Consider the following 18,453-nt stretch of genomic DNA (forward strand, 5'->3'; position numbering starts at 1 on the left):
CTTGTCATCCTGATTAATTTATATATTTCTTCCAAATATTTTTAAATTTGTTGTTTGTAATTTCATTCAAATGCATCATCTTACCTAATAAAATTACATTTCCTTATGCTGAGTGTTCAGCTTTTTGCCTTATATACAATTTCTGTCTCAGCAAATGAAAGCCTTCAGCTGCATTGAGTTTTGCTATTGAAACAGAAGGCCACAGGATGTTGCTTTCCTGATATGATTCTCAGTCCAGACAGACTCAGGTATTACAGGAGATATCCAGAAATGAAGGAGCTGAGAAGTCCTGTGAAAAAGTAGGGATGGAAACATGGCAAAGAAAGATAATTCTTCTTGAGAAAAGGATGAATCAACTGGAGAGGAGAAATAGAACCAGAAAGTTATAGTGACTTCCTGGGTTAAGTGATAATTTTTTCTCGTTTTGTTGTTGAAAGTTGTTATGTCTTCCTTTTTTTTTCTGCTTTTGTAGAGATTCATTAATACAAATATCGATGTGGTGTAACTGATTAGTGGTAGACCCAGAATGATTACACAAACACCAATGTTAGTTACTGAGGCGTCCCAGCACGACCCAGAGGTTTCACAAATGACTTGAGCAAAGCTAACCTTGTCTCAGAACTCTTGTCTTTGATCTGTTGTGCTCTCACAGAGCTGTGACTCTTCAGTGTTTCAAAACTCAACTGTAACATCAAATGCAAGGGAAAAAAAAAGAAAAAAGGAAAAAAAAAAAAAGGTGATTTAAAGAAGGAGGTTTCTGTCATTTGTTTGATGAAACCCCTACAGTTGTGGTAAAGTTTCTATCTTTAGTATTTCCAAGCTTGATTAAAAAGAAAACTTTTCTGATTCCTGATAGTGACAGTGGAACAAAATTCTAGAGTCATCATCACTTTAGGGAATTTTCTCACTAAAATAGATGCCTGCTCCTCAGAACTGCAATAATGTTTATTTCTTTAAGTAGAAGTAGACTTATAGACAGTACAGGGACGCTCGATCAATGAGATGAGTGATTTTTTTCTGTAATATTTAAGTGAATGTGCTTTTGTATAGGTCTTCAATTTACTGAGATAAATGGAAGCTGCTTTGGACACCATGGAAGGGAAGAGAGTGAATGAACTCATTAAATTAATCTGTGACAGAGCATGATGGAACAGAAATCTGCAAAGAAATCTAATTATATTTAACTATTATTTCAGGTGTCCAGTCTCTTTATATTCAAATTCTTTGGATTAGACTGCATGCAGAGAGTAAGCTTGTAATATTTACTTCCAAAGCCAGTGGATTTTACATGCTCCTTGATGAGGTCTAAAGCATTTTCAGGAGGGGATAATCACATTCCCTCGTGCCAGATATTAGATAATATTACAATTTGAGGAAATTCTAAGGAGCAATAGCACAGTTAGCGCATTGCCTTTCCCACGGTGCAGGATCAAATATAAATCTAGACACTAGACTGGCTGGGTTTTTTGTGTCCTTTTTTTTTGTTTGTTATTGGTTTTGTTTTTTTTGGTTGTTTTTTTTTTTCTTTATGGCAAATATGGAGCTGATGCTTAGTATTCTAATTTCAAAGACACAAACCACCCTTTCAAACAACAATTTAACTGAATTCTACTACCGAAGAAGTTTTTACACATTTCTAGATCATTGACATAGGACCTAAAGAGTTACTACACCGGTGTTTAGTGCTTAAATGGGTTAATACTATCATGTTCATATTTAAGATCTTTCCTGAACAGGGATGCGAACAGGGCCACATTCATATCAACAGTAAAACAGATCGAAAATCTAAAATTGACAGCTAACCTGCAAAATGAGCATTTCATACTCCAAACCAGTGTCCTAGGCCAGTGTGAGCCAAAGCCTCGAGGGCAGTTTTGCTCACAATGTAGCTTCAAGTTTGGAAACTTGATGGCAAACTGCTTAAAAAAACCCCACCTTTGATCTGCAAAAACTAAAATACTACAGCCCAAAAACCAAAACCCCACTTCTCAATCATAAAAAGAGTCACCAAGGACAAAATGATGAAAAAAGTTAAAAAAAAAAAATACTTAAATCATAATGTTAATATGACAACACAAAGTAAAAGTTCTTTTGGAGACAGCTTCAGTATGCATAGTGGTTACTTGGAACGCCAGATTCCATAACCACAAATGTCCCATCATCCTCATTTCCCTGAGCTTTTATTGCTGAGCTAAACATCAACTGATAGGTGTCAACTTGCGATTTGTTCTCCTCCCTGCTACTATGGAGACCTAGTCTGAAATACCCTTTGCTTCATTACAGTCTGAAAAACCATTTAATTCCTTGTGAACAGTTAATTGCTACCTGAAAGGACATGCAAAGTACATAAACATCTCCTTGGCAGTTAGCACATGAACTGCAGCCTCTGTGTTCACCTGGCACATCATGATATCTGAGCTGATCTTTCTGTCTGCAGGTGATAAATCATGATAGAAAAAAGCCTGACTGAGTAATGCTGTGGTATTCTTTCAAAAGCATCTCACAAATTAAGACAAATATTCAGATCTACATCAAAAGCACCAGCTGGGTCTTTGCAATTCTTTACAGTGTCTTTAAACTGGTCAGCCTAAGAAGTAAGAACAAAACCTTGCATCTGGGGCATGAACAGAGCGTCATGAAGAAAACAATCGTTGAATATCTTGGCATATATTGATAAGAACTGTTGTTAAAAAATAAAGCTCAAATACCTTATTTGAACTCTAGCTGCTGATGTGTCATTATAAAGCCACAGAAAGAAACATTTAGAGTGGTGTAGAGAAGTACACACATGACAAAGCAAGAACGGGAGTGGATTTTTACAGCAGGGAGGAGCCTGGCTTGTACAATACAATACAAAAATTGGTTTGTATTACCCATCTACGTCAGGATTTATTTTGTAATATCAACTCTAATGAAATAGTTTTCTCTGAAGCCAAGATACTGGACTGTCCATTAAAAGAAGTCCTTCTCTACATGTGACCATCCATTTAGTGATCTAGCAATAAACCTCTATGAAAAGGCTCTAGCAAAGCTTGTACAAAAAACAAACCTGTGAATAAATGTCTTTCATCCAGCATTCATAAGTAAAGCATTCTATATAGAGAACTTTGCTTTGTTTTACCTTTAAATATCACTTTATAATAAAAGCAGCGAAAAGTGTTGTAAGAAAAAATAAAATCTTTTTAGAGGCAATGGAGGAAAAAGAACATTTGAATATTTCTTTCCAGTAGATGTTAAAAAAGTGCAAGGGGGTACATACATACTGTGAGGTAACAGTTAATATTGTGTAGTTAGGACCCTGGGGAATAAGTACATTCCTCTGAGGAATGACAAAGGTGCGATGTTTTTCATTGTAAGAATTTTACCATGTCTCTTTAAGCAGGATTTGTGGAGTAAAACAAACAAAAAAAAAAAAATACCCCCCACTGGGGGAGAGAAGCAGGGAGAGCTGACTTACTGTAAAAGGCTCATTTAATGGCTTTTGCATTGTAAAGAAGATGGCAATTCCCAGGGAGAAAGAGCAGCCTTTGGCTTGTCAGCCTTAATGAAGTGCACTCAGTACATAGCTTCAATGAAGATAGATATCAATAATAAGGTAGGTAAAACTGATGAGTTTGGGACCTATTTGCATAAACTGGTACTTATGCTTCTGAAATGCTCACATTACAGATACTGAAACCACACAGTTTTCACTCTAACAGATTTGCCGTGTTAAAGGAGTGTTATTTATCTACATAAATAAAATTTCTGTGCTGAGTACTAAATATGCTTCAGGGGTTTCCCAATTTATCAACTCTCCTACTTGTAACAACACAACCAGAAACTTTATGAACATAGCAATATTTCTCAATGGTTTTAACTGTACATTTGTTATTTTTATCTTGGTTGTTCTAGATAGAAAAGAACTAGAGATACACAACTTTTAATGACAAAACACATTGGACAAACATTCAAGATAAATTACAGGAGGGGGTTTGTTTGGTTTAGTGGATGCTTTATGGAGGGGAGGTAGACCCTCAAAAGCACTGTATGCTTATCTTTTAATACCTGACAAGAGAGTACCAATTTGATTCACAGATGGATCTATTTTTTCCCATACATTCTTTGCAAGGAATCATCTGCAGCATCATTAAGGTACTCTGCCAGGGTGAAGACAGTGACATCCACTGGTGCAGAGCATTTTTGCTACAAGAATCACAGAAATGCCATGTGTCATGATTGATTTAGATGTTGAAAGCAATTTCATTCACTGCTACATTTTCTAATGCAGCACTGTATATAATACCACGCAATTTTAAGCGTGCAAGTACTCCCACAGGGAAATGAGTTTAAATAATTTGCTCATTGGAGTGAAGGGCACCTTGCAAGACTCAGTCTTGAAGAATAGATGAAGATACCTATTGGAAGGATTCCCATCTCATCTATACGGTTTGTCCCTCAACTTGCCAAGAGAGCATGCTGCTCAATTTGTTACTATCTGCAGCCTGCACATCTGTTTCATTTTCCTTTTTTGATCCTCTTCATCTACCCTGACATGCCTAGAGTTTATGTAGCTGAGGAATAAGCTGAGATGCAGGATGAAATGTATTGTGTTCCACAGTCTTGCGTCACTTTCTGCCAACACAACAATGCCCAGCAATTTGAAGAGTGGAAATCACCTTCCACAAGTCTCAGTGTGTCCAGGCTTTATGGACCCAAGAAGATAAACAGCAACAGAAATACTGAAGCCCTTCTGGGCTGCACTTACTGTGGAGCCTCCTGAAAAAAACATAATTTAACAACACAGCTCAGTGCCTTTCAGATGTGTTGGAGTTGTGTGTGCCCAGCACAGCAGCTGCACAAATTTCATAAAAATATGGACAGGAGTATGGGCACTTTCCAAATAACAAACTAATGTCTCTCTAATGTTTGAAGTTATGGTGATGTGCAAAGCCCTATGGTTTGAGGGAGCAAAATCCTAGGTAGTGGATTTTAGGGGAACTATGAATCATATGTTCTATCTCCAAATTGAATAGAAGGCAATCCGCTCAATTTCCTTTTGTACTACTGTAAGATGAAGAATAGATTCTTCATTGATGTATTTACAGATAAATTACTAGCTACGTTTGTTTTTACTCAAAAATGTAATAAATAAAAATGTGTATTTATTTTCAATCAGTAAGCACAAAATAATATTTCTTGTTTCCGTCCATGATTTAAGGATTACAATACTATATACTGCAGGATCTTTCAAATTATGATACATTTTTATCTAAACGTGAAAAAATTACAAAATGTGGACATCTTTGGAGTTCAAAAAATGTGTTCTTTCAAATTATGTTTCATATTTGATATTTTCTGAAATTGTATTTTTAAAATCATCAGCAATTATGATACTAATATATCTGAAGTAGCACAAAACTTTAGATTCTATTTCAGTTTTCCAAGTCCAACTGGTTGTGATAATTTTAAACCAATTTTGACTAACAAGACTAATTTTTTTAATGAGTCTGCTCTAAAACCCTAGACCTGTCAAAAATTGCCGGAATACCTCTAGCTGACTGCTCTGTAAAGTCAATATGTTACTACTACACAAAACCTCCCTTTATTTCAAGTTATGCACTATTAGCAAACCTGTCAGCTGAATTCTAGTTCTGTAATCTCTGGTTTTGGTGACAGCTTGCAAAGTAAAAATAGCAGACACTTGCTTTTCAGACAATAGATTTTATTTCCTTTTCAGTGCAGTTTAGAAAAAATATTTTTTGGACATTTAAACTGGGCAAATTTGATACAGAAGAAACAATTAACAGGCATTGAAAAAATGGTTTGTGGTTTGTTTTTTTTTTAATTGACTGTGAGATTTTCAAGTTCAATTTATACTTTCGTGATCACATTCTTCCAAATAAACATGCTAATAGTGATTTTTTTGTCAAGCCTTCCAACTACAAACCATCTCAAGCAACAACATATAGAGATCTGGTGAAATCCAAACAGCTGCAACTAAAATAAGCAATCTGATTGAAAAAATAAAAATTATCATGTGCGTAGGGGCTAATTACTAAAGTAGGGAGAAGTCTGTATTACTTTCATCTCATTACTTGTTTCCTCAAAAAAACAAGATTACAAATGATTATTTAGCTAAATATCACAATGACCATCATTTCACCTTATAGCGGGTGGTTTTTTTTCCATTTAAAATACAAATGAATTCTGGTAGAATGCAGAGAGTTAACTGGACATGTTATTTTTGCTCTTTGAATATTTTTGCCTTTTAATTTACAAAGCTGCTATTTATGTCTCTTCTAACAACACGAAGTACGTCAACAAACAGCATTTTATTATACAAAAGGCTCCATTCCCCAGTGCAGCTCAGTATCCCAATGAGCTTGTGCAGCTGCATTTCCTCAACGGGTACAGAAAAGCAGCTGCACATCCTCTAGCAGATTTCCAATGCATGAAAGAACCATAATGGGTGTAAAACTCTTGCCCATTTTCTCCTGAAGTCTATAAAAAAAAAATGCAATTAAGTAGTGATGATGGATCTAAGATAAAGGATCAGCAAAGGTCACATCTGAAAATAAGGAAATCAGAAATACTTTCCACCACCACCTCTTCATACTATTCAGCATGTTCAACCATTCAGCAATCAGTAACAGAGTATTCTACCATCCTAGTATTCTAACAACCTGGATAAAAGCTCATTTTATCAGAGAAGACCTTGCTAAAACCTGAAATAAACCTCTGTCTCTATTAATCTCCTTCCTTCCCCCCAGCCATATTTTTTTCCTTTTATCATACTTCTATCATACTTCTCTCTCATGATTTTACTGTAATGCCCTTACATGTTCCATATTTTCAGTGACTATATTATAGGCAGGTATTTATAATCTCACATAAGAAAGAACTATGTAGTAATTCTTCTGTTCTGCTTAAAATTTATATGTAATGTTGCATCTGGGAGAAAGTTCTTTTGTTCTGTTTTCATTGCAATAATTTTTTCATAGTAGCTCATTTGGGGTTATTTTGGGGGTTTGTGCTGGAAACAATGTTGATAACACGGGGATGATTTAGTACCTGAAGGAGGCATATAGGGATGCTGGGGATGGACTCTTCATTAGGGACTGTAGTGATAGGACAAGGGGTAATGGGTTAAAACTTAAAGAGGGGAAGTTTAGATTGGCTATAAGGAGGAAATTCTTTCCTGTTAGGGTGGTGAGGCACTGGAATAGGTTGTCCAGGGAGGTTGTGAATGCTCCATCCCTGGCAGTGTTTAAGGCCAGGTTGGACAAGGCCTTGGGTGATATGGTTTAGGGCGAGGTGTCCTGCCCATGGCAGGGGTGTTGGAACTTGATGATCTTAAGGTCCTTTCTAACCCTAACTATTCTATGATTCTATTGAGCAGTGCTTACACAGAGTCAAGGCCTTTTCTGCTCCTTTCCAGCAAGTAGGCTGGTGGAGTGGTGTGAGGAGCACAAGAAGCTGGGAGGGGACACAACTGGGATAGCTGACCCCAGCTGATCCAAGGGATATTCCATACCACATGGCATCATGCTCAGCATTTAGAGCTGGGGGAAGTAAAAAGAAGGGGGGGTAAGGAGTGGCTCTCAGAGTTATGGTGCTTGTCTTCCCAGGTGTCGTGGTTTAACCCAACCAAACAGCTTGTTCACTTACTCCCAGTGAGTGGTGCCAGGCTGGAAGCAATCGAGGCCCACGTTAGTCCGCCCCCCCCCTTCCCCAGGGGCTGCCGCCCCCTTTCCCCGCTCCCAGAGGGGTGGGGAGGAGAATCGAAGGAATGCAACTCCCACGGGCTGAGATAAGAACAGTCTAGCAACTAGTGTACAATACGAATCACCACCGCTACCACCAACGACAACAATGATAAGAGAAAATAGCAAAGGAAAGGAGTACAATACCACGCGCCGAACCACCAGTCCGACCCGGCCGACCCCCTCTCCTTCCGGGTACCTCCCAGTTCCCCCCTGGGCATGACGTGCTGTGGTATGGAATACCTCTTTGGTCAGTTTGGGTCAGGTGTCCTGTCTCTGCTTCCTCCCGGCTTCCCCTCCTCCCTGGCAGAGCATGAGACTCACAAAGTCCTTGGCCAAACCAAAACATCATTTTTATCAGCTTTGTTCCCAGCCCGAAAGTCAAAACACAGCACTGCACCAGCTACCAAGAAGGAGAAAAAATGACTGCTGCTGCTAAACCCAGGACACCAGGTAACTGTTAGGTGTCATGGAGCCTGAGTTCCTCGAGATGTCTGAACACCTGGCTGTCAATGGTGAGTTGCGAATGGATTCCTTGTTTTGCTTTGCTTGCATTTGCAGCTTTTGCTCAACCTATTAAACTGTCTTTATCTCAACCCACAAGTTTTCTCACTTTTACTCTCCCCCATCCTGACATGGTGGAGGGACTGAGCAGCTGTGTACTACTTAGTTGCAAGCTGGGTTTAAACCACAAAAGCGGCACATACAAAAAGAAACAAAAAAAAAAAAAAAGGTGTTTTTAAATAACTTATGGCTTGATTTTCCTGCATTAGTATCTATGAAGATCAATCAATGTTTCAAAACACCTTTTGGAAAAAGAAAAGCAGTTTTAAAGTTGAGCTATGTAATTCCACGTCTATAACATATTGCCATCTATTGGCAAAAAGGAGAAAACATCAATGTTAGCACTGGAAATAGAATTGCCTCTCCTTCAGGCATTTATACATAACTAATTTTATGCGTGTACAGAGCTGCTATATAATATAATAAAATTTTATATATTGCTTGTGCAAGATCCATGTCATAAGAAATATGAGTTCAGTTCTTTGTAAATGAGAAAGATAATGTTCAACATAATGCTGAAAGAGATATATACCATGTTTATGCCCCATACTCATATTAGTTGAAGGCTGAAAGAGTATTGCAGATGGCATGTTCCCATGTCACAGATCTAAAAGCATTATTTAATAGCTTCAAACTCACAATACAAAACCTCAAAACAGATGACCATAGCTGTCCCATAACATTATCTCTGCTGTACCAAACTTGTAATTAAGATCTTCCCTAGTTGCTCCTTGTTCCTTCCTCTCCATGGAGTTACAAGTAAATAAATGCTGCTCTGCCAGTGGAGGGCCAGCTGGCGAAAGGGAAATACATTGATCCAGCATGAGGAGTCCCTACATCACTGTCTGGCTTCCTTGACAAGGCATAAATACATTGAGGATGATTTTTCAGTTATGTCAACATCTAAATATGCAGGTAACATGTAGTAGGTATTAATGAGAATACTTATGCACCTCAGTAACTTAAATAAAATTAAACCAAGAAGCCCTGCCATTCTTTCAGGTATACTGGAGTCACAAAAAGTGATTACTTCCACAGGGTTGAAAGCTTATGTGTTGATTTTCTAAGTTTCCCCCTTGAAAGTGAAATTAATTATTTGACTTACATGCCCAGTAATTTCAAGAGGCCTGTTGTGATTTAACTGCATGGACTGCAAAATGTCACACAAACTAATAATATACTGAAATATTAACTGAAGGTTACAAAAATCAATAAGAGTCAAAAGTAGAGGAAGAGAAGGAACAAATGAAAATTAAACAACAGATGTACCATGCAGATCTGGAGGATGATGGATAGGCTGAGAAGACAGAAAATTAAAGTTCCAGAATATGTTCAAAATGAAAGAAAAATAGCTGACAGACAGTTATTGAACCTAAACTTACAAAGACATGCAGCAGAGGAACGAATTACGCTGCCTAATATTTAAGTCACTGGGCCTTTTTTTGTGGTGGGGCAGGCCAGCTTCTGATCTGATCTACATATCCAGATGGGGATGTTGGAAGAGTTAAGACATTTCGCACTCTCATTTTGTTGCCTGCCAGCGCCATGGAGAGGGCAGCTGGGGGAAGGACATTTTATTTCCTCCATGTGGAAGGGAAGGAACAGGGAAGGGTCAGAGCACAACTTTGTTCCGCTTATAACCTCCGCAAACAGCTGTGCCAGGGATGTGTGTGGAGCTGTCTGAAAGATGCTTCCTCCTCAGATGAGAGAATCTGGGATACATATTAAGTCCAGTGCAATCCATCTGCTTGCTTTGTGCCTTGTGAAGCACTTTCGTGTGCTCAGCAAAGCCACATTTCAGTTGTTCCTCATCCAGAAAATAAAAATAAATCAGTTTTTGACATGCAACTTAGAAAAGTCTAATATTAAATGAAGTCAATCCCTATTATGAGCTAGTTAGATACTTTTTTATATATATACAATGCCAATATGACTGTGTCCCTGGACAAGAATTATCAGCCTGGGAAGATTAAAGTGGAACAGGAAACTTGTTTTCCTGCTCTGGAGAACATGCTGAGGTCACAAAAACATCCTCTGCTCCCGGCTGGAGCAAACCCAAGACTTTTGATTTCTTTTAATGAGATAATGAGAGAAAAGTATTTCTAAAACTTATCTGGGATGTCCTGACTCTTTCTGAATTGGAGGAAAAATAACAAACCAAGCTCTCCCACCTCCCAAGTCTGTGGTCTGCTCACCAACAGACCTCCCTGTGTGCATCTCTCTTGGGGAAACTCTCCCTGCAGAAGTCTTACTGAAGCTAGCATAGTCCCACAGGAAGCTTAACTTCATAAAAATATTTACTGCTGTCAGCTGGGAGTAAAATTATAGGCTGTGAGGCTAAAGATGGGGCCTTATTCTTGGTTTTGTCCCCTTGATCAAACTATGACCTCCCATTAAGTCACTTAAAGATGTCTCAAAAACTCATGAATAATTCCGAAAACTAATGCTCTTCAAGCTCTTTCAGTCAGGTACATCTAAAATTACCTTTCTTACATTGATGCTGTTTTCCCCTCTGCCCAGCAGTGAATTGCCATTTCTGCGTGTAATTTAAAGAGAGTTATGACAAATAATGTTAATGAGCTATTATCAAAAGCTGGTTACCTGCCTGTGACTTTTCAGCTTTCTGCCAGAGTCTGCCAAAACTACTCTTAATATATGCACACTTTGAATGCATTGAGAAGGAAGTACATAACTCACTCAGTTCCCCTTAATCCATCACTGTAGCCCAATGAGGCTAATGCAGTACTCTACTGCAAATTGTTATGAACATACTTTTCATTTTTATAATGCCTTTCATCCAAGAGAGATGGACCCCAAGGTACTTTAGAGATTGCGTTGTATAGTGTGATAATAACAGTATATGGAACACTGCACTCACACTGAAATATAGACCCCTCTGGGTTGGAAAGCAACACACCTACCATTGCCAGGAACAGTACGCAATATATTAAGGTAGAAATGAAGGCTACTTCATCCTCTTGTACCCACAGGTGGGTGCAGGTAGGCCAGATTGTAATTTCTTATGCTACAATTTAGCCAAGAAACTAGAACCAACTTTGTCAGAAATACAGCCTGAATTTTAATCACTTCCAAGAACATATTGTTTCCCTACATTAGTGCTAACTGGAATTTAAAACTGTACAAATCCAAGGCCATCTCTGCAGTAAACCTGACAGTGACAAGAGTTCAGGACTTCTTGGGGATCCCTTGCATCCTGCCAGGTCAGCCTCCTACTCTTAGGAACATTAATGTGGTCCTACCCTGATCATGCCAGGAGTTGCTGGGAGAGCATCATGACACAGCAGCCAGATCTCCTCTCTTAAGAGAGGCAGGCAATATCCATTATTCTTGTGGTGTTGGAGACCAACATTGTCCCATTATTTCATGTGCTCACCTGCACTCTAGGTTATTATTCTACGCTTTAGATGTGTAAGCCATCTTTATGCATGCAATGAACACTAGCCCTGATCAGTTAGGAGTTCTTGCCTCTTGCAGGCTATATCAAGTATATAAACCAAAATCAGGAGAAAAGTAGAGATGAAAATAAATTCAGTTCATGTATTTTCTTTATTTTTCCATTTTATAAACTTTTTAAAATAAAAACTGCAGGTTAAAAAAGCCAGTTTTACAATTATTGAACCACTATCTCATGACACTTAAGTGCTGGAAACATGATTTTGTTCTCTCACAGAATTTAGTATTAATATGCATGTAATGAGAATGCTCTTGCTGAGTGAGCTCAGTCGTTGGCTAGTAAGTGTGCATGTTCAAAATGTCCCTGTGCTGCATGTTAAAGAGCTCAACTTACATGCAGAAAAATCAGACAAGACTCTCCTCACTGTTTTTATGACCCAACTGGGAAACAGTAACTTCTATAAGCCTCACAAGAATGGAGATACAAATATTTTGATGTAATGTAGAGGCTGATTTCTTACATTGGCCAGGTACAGACTTTTCTGAAAATTATGAAAGGCTTCTCTCTGCAGTGGGCAGTGAAAAGCTAATTCTGATTTGTGAGCTTCAAAAAGAAATACTTCATCAGATATCACTAGAAAGACTGTTCTGACATATGAAGCACCTTTTAATAGGTTCAAGATTTCTGGCTGACCTGACGCACTGCTACCCATGAGTGACAGAGTTCAGTGGGCTTAATTCAGATACCCCAGGAAAATTCTTAAACCAGATAAAGGGTGGAAGGGATCCAAACCAATAAACCCTTAGAAATCCTACATCTACTGAACTTACTGGATAAAAAGAGTAAGAGTCTTAGCTGATCTATAAAACATTGAATTCCATTTTGCTCTTTATCTTCTTCTCACCTCATGCTTCATAGACATTATTCTGAGGTATATTATGAAAATAGTCACAAAAATAATAAAACTTTGTATGAAGATAAACACTTCTATATTAACAGGTCTCTTCTACTTATTCTCTTAGTGTATCCTAGCATTCCAAATGTATTTTACAAAAGAGAAAGGTTGATATATGAAGCACAGAATGAACTTATTAACATCTAGTTACAAAACATGAGAAAATTATTCTCTATAAATAGTTCAGCTGTGTAATTTCAAATAAAACAGTTTGAGATTAAATTAAACAGTACAAATAACAATTCCTTCATCCCAAAAAGAAACAGAACAAGCCCTTCAAGGACTTACAAAACCCTAAGGACTTAAACCTTTTTCCATTTAGAGAGACACAGATCTCTCTAAGAATTGGGACACTGTTAAGTGGCTGAAGATCAACAAGTTCACACCTCTCTGGAGCCTGGACTCTTTAATGACTTCTAGGCAGAACAGTGCAGATAAATGTGGATTTAGCACATTGAGGAACTACTAAACTATAAACTGAGAAACAAAGACAGTGTCTTTTAGACTGTAGCTCTATAGTTTCTTTGAAGTAACAGATTCTTCTGATTATTATTACTAGTTATCCTACTGGGAGGAAAGATGACTAAACTTCCCTTGTTGAGTGATAAATGCCCCAAACTATTCTGTCATGGCAGAAGCAAGTAGCAGTCTGCTCTTTTAAAAGCCTCTTGTGCCTCAGCATTGCAAACATTTGCATTTTTGCTTAACTTTAAGCACCCCAGTAATCCTGCTGTGCTCAGTGACTAAACAAATGAGAATGATCAACAGCAGGAGGCTACCACAATGCTGATCAGAGGTGTAGTGATGCCTGTGTTCGCCTTTGTAGAGAAGTGAGATATCCTCCTCATCCAATGAGTTTTTAATCAGAGTGTCTGCTGTAATGAGAAAGGATCCCTGCACTGGGAATTGAAGCAGACAGGGATGGAAGGAAGTGAAGAATGAAACACATTGAGAAATTCCTTCTGGGGCAACACTGAAAAATTAATGCACTTTATTTTACAATCCCCCCTCTTGTTTTCTCTAATTTATTGTAAAGGTCATGAACTTCAGCTTGCTCTGTGGGTGCTCATATACCTGTGGTGATGAGGACAGTGCAATAAATATATTTACAGTGTGATAAGTGGGCAAATTCTGAATTTCTCTGTTCTATTTGCTTTATCTTCCAGTTTGTTTGTCCTTCAGTTCTTAGATACGTGGACAGCACTGTAAAAATGCATACACTGTAAAATAAAAAAAAAAAACAAACAAACAAACAAACAAAACAAAACCCACAAAAAACAAACAAAAAAACCCCAAAATTACTGAGTCTGAACTTATCTTTTCTTAATAACTTGCAAATCACAATAGCGAACCAGATGGACAGTTTGGCAAGCCTTGTCCAAATATACTTTAGATAGAAAAACTCTACCAAACAGGCATCACCACACGCCACCTGTAGCAGAGGTGACAAGGGCAGCACACAAAGAATTTCCGCTGGTGTGCTGCATACTTGAGGGTTGGAAGTGACATTGCTTCTTCCAAATTTGGGAGCTGTGGTTGCAGGCAGCAGTGAGAGACTCTTCCAGAGTGACCTGGGTTCAGCAGTAGCAGTCATTTTCCTCCTTCTTAGTAGCTGGTGCAGTGCTGTGTTTTTGACTTTCAGCCTGGGAACAGCACTGATAACACCGATGTTTTTAGTTGCTGCTCAGTAATGTTTACTCTGACCAAGGACTTCCTGAATCTTATACTCTGCCAGGGAGGAGGGGAAGCTGGGAGGAAGCAGAGAGAGGACACCTGATCCAAACTAGCCAAAGAGGTATTCCATACCACAGCACATCATGCCCACTACATAAACTGGGGGCAGTTACTCACAAGGCCTAGATCACTGCTCAGTCAGGCTGGGTATCGGTCTGTGGGTAGTGAGGTGTTGTATTCTTTTCCCTTGTTGTTTCCCTTATCATTATTATTGGTGGTAGCAGCAGTGGTTTGTGTTATACCTTAGTTACTGGACTGTTCTTATCTCAGCCCGTGGGAGTTACATTCTTTCGATTCTCCTCCCCATACCTCTAGGAGAGGCAGGGGGGTGGGGCAGGGGAATGAGGGTGTAACTGCATGGTTCTGAGTCGCCATCTGGGCTTAAACTACGACACAGACGTGACTGGCACTGTTTCCACAGAGGTGTCAGTGGTGTCCCAGTGGCTCCCAATGGCTAACAGGAGAGACCCTGCTTTACATGAGACAACTCTCTGATCAGCTTCATCTCCCTTCTCTGAAAGATGACCTCTCCAAACTGTGACTGAACTGGAACCATTAACTTGAAGCTTTTCCATCCCTAAGTCCATGACAAATCACTCTCGAGAGCTGTCAGCCCTGCCATAGAAGTTAGAACATATGTCTTGAAATACGCACTGTTAGTCACAGCATGCATTTTTATTTTACGAAATGCATTCATATCTAACATTTAAGACATTGTAACATCAGAGTATAGATACCTTAAAGGTGGTACATCAAAGAGTGGTTACTTTATGGAAGAACTGGAAGCTCATAAGGAGAGAATACATTGGAAAGATGGATCCTGGACAAGGAGATGTAATGCAACTACTTCTCTCTGGCAATGTAGCCTTTTCACCCAGTGAATTTATAGCAGTGCTGCAAAGAAAGAAACATGGACTTCCAGAGAAGCAGCTCTTAAAATTCTGTGTAGGGCAAATTCTGCCATCCAGAACACAAAAAAACAAACATCACAACCAACAGTATTCAAAATGGTGTATAGATTTTGGACCCTGACAATTGTCAAGGTCAAAAGTGGAACAAGACTGACATTCAAAAGGAGTCCCTGTGCCTTTTCTCAGCAAATATGTACTGAGAACAGAGAGGGTGGAGGGTAAATGGAAGAAAGTTATTTTATCCATCCCTGGTGCAGTAAATCTTGGGACCTGAATAACAAACAACAAATAAATTTACTCAGCGTGGGACTCATCTAACTTTGGTACTGTTTAATTTATCTTATATGGAGATGACTCATTCTCAGGAAGTGTTTCTGAAGGGAATCTAGCCCTGCTGGCACCAAGTTAGATAACTAACTCACAGATGTCTATGCTGAAACAGAAGAATTTCCTACCATTTGTCTCTACTGTCTCCTACAGTTATTTTAAGTGTAGCATCAGTTTCTCAGAGCTGATAAAAATTCTTGCTTTAACCAGGCACCCTGGAAGCCACCATTTAATACAGGTATGAAAATGTAGACGATAGAAGAGTCTTAAATCCATCAGAAAACTGAGTGTTCAGATAAAGTGACTGTAGCAATAGGACATGGAGAAGTTCAGGTTAGACATAAGGAAGAAGTTCTTTACCGTGAATGTGGTGAGGCACTGGAACAGGTTGCCCAGAGTTGTAAATGCTCCATCATCAGCAGTGTCACAGGCCAGGTTGAACAGAGCCTTGCATGAGTTGGTCTAGTGTGAGGCATCCCTGCTCATGGCAGGGCAGTTGGAACTAGATCAAAACTAGACTTAAGGTTGTTTCCAACCCCAACCATTCTATGATTCTATGATTTGCCTATTTATGGTGAAAGAATATGACCTTCCTTGGTACAAACTGGAAACGTGGTCAACAGGGGCTCACCCTAAGGCAGAACATCTGAAAAATACAGTACTAATGCTTTTAGTTTTGTCCAGGTAAGAAGGTGACTCAAAGGTGAGAATTCAAGCACTCATATGCAAACACATTCAGCTAAAGCACTGCACTGCTGCTTGGTTAGATTAACTAGCATTTAGAAACTATATCCAAAGGAAAAAAATAAAATTCAGTATTTAGATTCATAAATAAAGCATGGATTAATAATCAGTAAAAATCAACTTTCAAAAGAATAAACTTAAATCTCTGTTATAGATTGATAGCTCTACAACTTTTGGAAAGGGACTAACATAGTCACATATGCGAGTAAACTGACTGGAGTTCCAGTTTCCTTCCCACTTATATAATCCTTTATAATCTATAAAAATCCTCTCCAGTGTGCACTGTTAGTCCCTCTGCTTAGCTTTAGAAGAATAAGGGGGCCATGCAACACAAGCTTTAGAGGCAGTCAGAAACAACCCATGTGAACTGGAAATGCACATAAACCTTTTTAGCATCAGGCTGGGTACCTCAATGCTATCCCAGATCAGCAAAACCTGCAGATTAGTTATGCTGCTTTAATGCAAATAATTGCAATCCTTGCTTACATTTTCCATGGCAATGCTCAATTTTTGTGAGATAATGCCTTTAAAGACTACCCAGCAGAAGCTTCACTGAGCCTTAGCTAACTCCCTCAATCCCAGTAGTGTTAATCCATTATTAACTCCTAGATCTGTTCACAGGTCTTTCTTTAAACCTCAGCATGTAATTCCTCTTTGCTGCTCCTTAATAACTTGTTCTCCTTTTCCTTCACAGTTTTAGGCTCTCATTCCTTGCTGGCTCATGGATTTACCAACAAATTAGTATCCAAAGCAAAAGTAGTAACATCATCTCTGTGCTGCGGTCAGATAGAAAGTGTCCCAATTTTTCTGAGAGACCTATTTTATAGTTCACAAGAAATAGAATATGAAATGAGTGGCTGTTGCTCTATGTTGGCCAGGGTAATGGGCAGACCATAAAATTTTAGAACAAAAAACATTTATAGTGTACTTTTCTAGTGTACTTGAAGGGTTCCTACCACAATGAGATTTTAGTCTGCTGCTGGAGCTTCTTCACCACCACAGTACCAACTAGGAAAAGTAACTGTCAAGAAAATTCAGTGGCAACAACCTATTTGTGGAATACAGAGATTTGAGAATAATCTGTTTATTACTGTGCATACATACAGAATACCTAGAATTTTAATATGCATCACAGAGCTGAGGAAAATAAAGGGACAGAATCTGGGGTTAAATAGAAACTAAAACTACTTGGTGATTCTGGTTCTCAGTGAGGTTGACAGGTTTGGAAATATTCACAAATGCTGTTATGATATTGTAATGTCAAAAAGAGTTCTAATGAGATTTCACTTTCAAAACAATAATCTTTTTCATAAAAGTCAATTTTGCTTTAGAGAGACTCATAAACGTAAGAGATATTTTGGAAATATCTGCATTTAACAATGCCATACTGGATAAAGCATAAAAAAAAAAAAACAAAACCACAAAACCCCAAACAAACAAACAAAACTGGAAATTCTCCACTAGTTTTCACATGAAGTAGGCATGTAAAAACTGAGTAATCTCAAAGTGTTAGGGATGGACAGGCTGAGCAAACACATATATTTCAAGATTTTTCTAGAATTCTCTGAAATATCATTAAAAATTTTGAAATGCTCATTGGCTTTCTCCTAATACATGATTGTCAGATACTTTTTCCTTTAAAATTCACCCCAATGCAAATTTATTTATGCATGACGATAAAATTGAATAGAAGAGAGGTCTTTTCACATAGACAATTAGGAAAAGAAAATGATGCCTTGGTTCTTATCACAATGAGCAGAGAGGAAAAATAAAACAGCACAAAATAGAGGGAGACATAAAGATATGGGAAACAATAGAAATAGACAGTGAAATGGGGGGAAAACCAATAAATAAGTCCCAAGAGGAAGACAGTTCACACAAATCAATATGGAAGGTTCCATCCCAGGTCTCATTACACAGAATGGTTGACTGAGGAATTGAATTAAGGGTTGAAAAGGGGAATAGGGATACAAAACAGAATTGATCTGCAGTATCAGGAGCCTTTGCTTTCAACTTTTCTGCTGAACACCATCTTCAGCAAATATTTTGCTGTAGTTA

The sequence above is a fragment of the Neopsephotus bourkii genome, unplaced genomic scaffold (genome assembly GCF_033783945.1).
Source record: "Neopsephotus bourkii isolate Nb327-2 ecotype Australia unplaced genomic scaffold, CSIRO-AGI_Nbou_v1 NB_595, whole genome shotgun sequence".
Lineage (NCBI taxonomy): Eukaryota > Metazoa > Chordata > Aves > Psittaciformes > Psittacidae > Neopsephotus > Neopsephotus bourkii.